This window comes from Ursus maritimus, unplaced genomic scaffold (genome assembly GCF_017311325.1).
Source record: "Ursus maritimus isolate PB19 unplaced genomic scaffold, ASM1731132v1 scaffold_19, whole genome shotgun sequence".
Classification (NCBI taxonomy): domain Eukaryota; kingdom Metazoa; phylum Chordata; class Mammalia; order Carnivora; family Ursidae; genus Ursus; species Ursus maritimus.
Window position 1 is genome coordinate 3,109,796 of NW_024424341.1, and position 5,538 is coordinate 3,115,333.

A 5,538-nucleotide genomic window follows, 5' to 3' on the forward strand; every position below is an offset into this window, starting at 1 on the left:
TGCCTCCGTCTGCACCCAGCATTTCTATTTCTGTGCCCAATTTCCCTCTTCTCGTGATGGTGCCAGTCACTGGGTCAAGGCCCACCCCAATCCAGTATGACCTCACCTTAACTGAATCACTTCTGCTAACACCCTATGTCCAAACGACATGACACTCTGGTACGAGGGGTTAGGAGTGGAAAGCACCTTTATGGAGGACACAATCCAACTTAGAGCTATCCTCCTAGCTTCCCTAACAGAGGTTACACGGTCAGCGTCTAGGGCACCGGCCCTGGTCTGCTTAGACGTGTTTACAGCAATGTGACCTGCCCGTGCCGTCCGGCATTCCCAAATTATCTTTGGTGAAGGACCAGATCTGTTTATTCCCAGTTCCTCATGGGTAGATCCAAAGCCCTACTGCCCAAGCCTAGATACTCAGCTTTCACTGCCTGCAACCCACCTGCTCGCTGCTCAGTGAGATGAGCCCACTGAGTGGGCTGCCCTGGAGCTCTGGCACGCACACACACACACACGCACTTGTATGTACACGCACATGTGTGTGCACCAACACATACGCACTGTGTCTTCCCCCACACCACAGCTGCTGCCCCGGGGACCTTCACCCCGAGATCCCTCCCCCAGGCAGCCGGGCCTTTGCATCCTCGGCTGGCGGTAATTCATCCAAGCTCTGCTTCCCACTCCCCATCTTTCCTGTGGAAAGTAATTCAAACTTGTCAGGGACTTTCAAGTCAGGAAACTTTAATTTCAGAAACAGGTTAGAAAAGCCTATAAACTGGGCTGCAACTAGACCTTAGGATAGATTTTGTGGCCCAAATCTGACATCAGGGAGCATCCGGTCAATAAACAGAAACTGAACCTGTCTTCAGGGAGCCAGCTGCTTCCCACAGCGTCACGTCCTGTCTCATTACACCGTCATTCAGGCCTGCACAAAACTGTAGGTAGGAGCTGAACATGCGTCCACAGGACGGTCAGGGGAGGGCCGGTCGTACGGAAGGTGTGAGGAGTCACAGCCCCCAGAGGAGATGGCCCAGCAAGCTGGCAGTTCGGCCAGCCGCCACCACAGGTGCAGGAACAGACGAGTTGCCACTGGGCAGCCCAGCTCAGCCAGCAACAAGAGCGTCGCCATGGTCGTGCGGTTTCCCCGAGCCCAAGTCCCACAGGGTGAGGTGATGAACCCAGGTGGTGGCAACACACAGAGTCCGTTGTCCCCGCCCCAAGGAACCTCCCAGACCAGGAGCTCGGCACCCCTTGCAAAACGCAGGAAACAAGTTGTGGTCACCTGGACCTTCTTAACCACCTACATGACCAGCCACAGAAACAGCTCTGTGTCAGAGGATGGTAGGCCTGGAGTTCTGGCCTGACCTCGGAAGGACAGGCAGTGAGACTAGGGGCCCATGGCAGACTGGCCCTTCCCGTGAAGTCCACAACCCCACAGCTTGGAAAGAAATCTTACAGACACGGCGGGAGCCCCTGGGTGGGCCCCCCTTGAGCTGCGCTAGTGTCTCATTTCACTGCATATATGAGGATCTATTAATAATACAGTCGAGTTTGACGTGTTCCTCAACTTACTATAAGTAGTGTTATTCTGGGTGTCTCCTTCTGTTAGGGGAATTCACCCATGTTGACGTGTGGCTAAAATTCATTCACTTTTCACCGCTGGGAGATACTCCGTGGTGTGAACATATGACCGCGTGTTTCTCCTCCTGTTGAGGCACCTTTGGGCTGTGTGAACATATGACCGCGTGTTTCTCCTCCTGTTGAGGCACCTTTGGGCTGTGTGAACATATGACCGCGTGTTTCTCCTCCTGTTGAGGCACCTTTGGGCTGTGACCGCTTGTTTGCTATTACAAACTGTCCTACTATAAACATTCTTCAGCTGGTTTCCTTGTACACAGTTGGGGGATTTTCTCTAGGAAGTGTTTCTCAAAGTGGGGCCCTCAAGCCAGCAGCTCAGCATCTCCTGGGAACTTAGAAATGCAAATTCTTCGGCCCCACCCCAGACCCACTGAGTCATCGCAGGCATGAACAGGGGTGAGCGAAGGAAAAGTGACGGGTAAGGGAGCCCCTTGGGCCTCTTCAGCATGCAGGGGGGAGGGCAGCAATGAAAAGTCACAAACAATCCAAGTCTTCACTACAGGAAACAAACCAAGACTTATAGAAGGGGAGGTGGGGGGTGGGGTCATGGGTGATGGGCATGAAGGAGGGCACGTGATGGAATGAGCACTGGGGGTCACATGCAACTGACGAGTCACTGACCTCTACCTCTGACACTAATAATACACTATATGTTCATTAACTGAATTTAAATAAAATTTTAAATACCACCCCCCCAAAAAACCGCAAAAAAATAAAAAAGAATGGGCAAATGATTTGAATAGACATCTCTCCGAAGAAGATATATGAGTGGACAGTCAGCATATGAGGAGATGTCCCACGACATCCGGCACGAGGGAAACACATCAGAAGCACGGTGAAGTCACTCACGCCTGATCCCCACCGGAACGGCTGGGGTCAAAAACAGGTAATAACGGGTGTTGGAGAAGGTGGGGAGAAGTCAGAACCCTCATACGCTGCTGGTGAAAATGCAGAGTGGTGCAGCCACTCTGGAAAACAATCCCGCAGCTCTTCGAAAGGTTCAACTCAGCGTTCCCGCGGACTCGGCCAGCCTACCCTCAAGGATAGCTACCCAAGAGAGACGAAGCCACATGTTCACACAACAGCTTGTCCACAGATGTTCACAGCAGCCTTATGTACGCCTTTTACAGCTTATGTTGATAGCCCAAAGTGGAAAACAACCCAAATGTCCACCACCTGATGGACTGACAAACCGAATGCCACACATCCACACCGTGGACTATCACTCAGCCGTAAAAAGGAGTGAAGTACAGGTACTTGCTACACCATAGACGCACTTTATTGAAAACACTCTGTGCTGAGTCACAAAAGGCCGCGTATCGTCGGGTTCCGTGTGTGGAGAATGCGCAGACCAGGCAAACCCATGGAGACGGAAAGCAGATTCATGGTGACACAGGGGACAGAGGAAGGGGAAGAGGGAGGGTGACCATTCGTGGGTATGGGGCTTCTTTTTGGGGTGATGGACATATTCTAACACAAATGGTGATGACTGCAGAAGTCTGCGAATATACTAAAAACCACTGAATTGTACGCCTTAAATGGACAAATCCTGGTGGTATGTGAATTATACCTCAATAAAGATGGTCCCACAGATGCGCACACACGGCAATCACATTGGAAATGTTCGTGGACCACTCTCGCTGTTCTTGCAGCAGACTGGAGAACAGGGTTGGTCAGGAGAACTTAGTGACAAGCGTGGAACACAGTCGCTGACTCAGACAGCCCTGGACCCTAATCCCTCCAACATGCATGAGTCACATCAAGCTACGTGAACATCTTTGCTTCTCTGCTCTTCCCTTCCCCTCCTTCATAAAATAGGCGCTAACAGTGCCTAGCTCCTGCGGCTGATGTGAGGGTCAAACGTGATCACGTGTGGGCACTGGCCATAGGGCCTTGACACGCGCTGGGGCTGCCTCCATGTCACCAGGTGACTTCTGATGCTGCCAGCCACAGGCCAAGGACCACTCAGGACCCAGAGAGAAGCGTATCCTGAAGATTATAGCCTGGAAAGTCAGGAGTTGGGTTAGAGGTGATACCTGGTCCTACGGTATTGGGGATGAGACTAAAAGAAGCTTCAGTCCTTATGTGTTTCCCTGACACAGAGATGGACCCCACTTCCCAAATTACAGAGGGTGAGAGAGATCCTTCTGAGCTCAAGGACTACCATGGAGAGAAATGACAAAAGACAGGAGCCATTTCCCTCCAACTTCAAAAGGCCGCCTCTGAGTAGGGCCTGGTGCTACCAGGGTCTCCCACCCAACCCCCACCTCTGCTTGGGGAAAAAAAAAAAAAAAACCCTTGGACAGGATCCATCTTTAACTCACTTGCTGTGTCTGAGGCCCAGACACACGCTGTTTAGACAGCCTGTTTCGGTGGGTGGTCAGGCCGGGAGACCCGCGTGCAGAGTTTACAGAAGGTCCTGGCACAAATGAACTGTTGACGACCAATTGGAAGGGCTCAGTGAAATCACAACATGTAAAATATGAAAAGGGGGCCCTTTTCTATGTGGGGGTGGATGGGGTGGGATGGGGGAAAAAAGGAAAGAAAGGCCCATTTGGAAAGAATTCAAGCAGCCACAATAAGGCAACGTACAGAAGTCTGGCCGTCAGACACATACGCCCTCCCTCCCCGCTAACACACACAGGCTTTTTTTTTAAGTTTCATAGATTTAAATAGTTTTTCTGCATCAAATACAAGAAACAGACCGACATTTTCTCATCCCCTGTTATGTGGCAGGCTAATATTTGGCTATTTACGCTCCATTGGAGACCATTTCTGGGAGAACACGGCCCCTTTCCAGGTTGGTGGCCGCCCGCCCGGCCACCCGCACCCACCTTGACCGCCAGGGCTCGGCGAGGTCTGAGCAAGGAGGGGCCGCCCCGGCACCGGCTTGGGCACAAAAGCCTGGCCAGGGCCATGGAGCAGCTTCCCTCCAGCCCGTGGACGGGCGCTGTGGCACCACCATGGGGGAAGGACTAGGGAGCGTCCTCTCCGTGGGCCCAAGCGCCGAGCACCCATTAGCATGTGCCGTGGGTGCTAAATCCTACAGTCTGCCCGCAGCGGCCTCACATTCCGCTCCCCCCATGAAGTCCCACTGTCGTTCCCAGAAGCTCTTTTGTTTTTCAATGTTTGCACCTCGCTGTTACTTTGACGGGCATCCAAGAACAACTTAGAGCTTTATTTTGTATCTTTAAAAAAGGTGTTAAGAGCGTCCGCTTGACATTTCCTTTTGAAACTTTTACATTTTACTCCAAAGTCTGTGTTCAGGGTTTTGTGGATACGTATGCAAAGTATTCCGCGGATAAACCGTTTTGAGTTCCTGGAGGTGAGCAGGGTGAGGAGCTCTCCGGGGGCACAGGCAGCCGGTGGTTCTGACAGGCAGACGGTAACCGTGAACGTTCTCCCACGCACCCCCACACGCATGAAACGCGCATTTGCAAGAATTTCTCCAGGAACGAGAAGTGTGTCATGGAGCTACTTATCTTCAGTTTTACTAGCTCGTGCCAAATTGCATGTCGCGAGAGTGCTCTGCAGGAGTCTCGCCTCGGTGTCGTCACACTGCGGATGAGCCCGGGGAGAGACCTGTGGCTTACGTTACCACTCTCCTACCTGCCGGCGAGAACACGCACCTCTCAGCGGCGTCTGGTTTCACCTTCTGCGAACCGCCTGTGCATGCCCTTGCCTACTCTTCTGTTAAGTCCTTCTCCTATTTATGGATTTGCTTTAAAGCATTTGACAAACTGGTATGATCACAGTACTGACAAACGCCAGCACCCACAATGCTGGAGGGGCTGTGGTCAGTGCTCGGCACAGGTCACCTGCTACCAGACGAGAAGGCGGGAGGCTGGCGAGGGGAGCGCTTGCAGGCGGGACAGCCGCTGTAGGTGGCCGTGTGACGGGAGC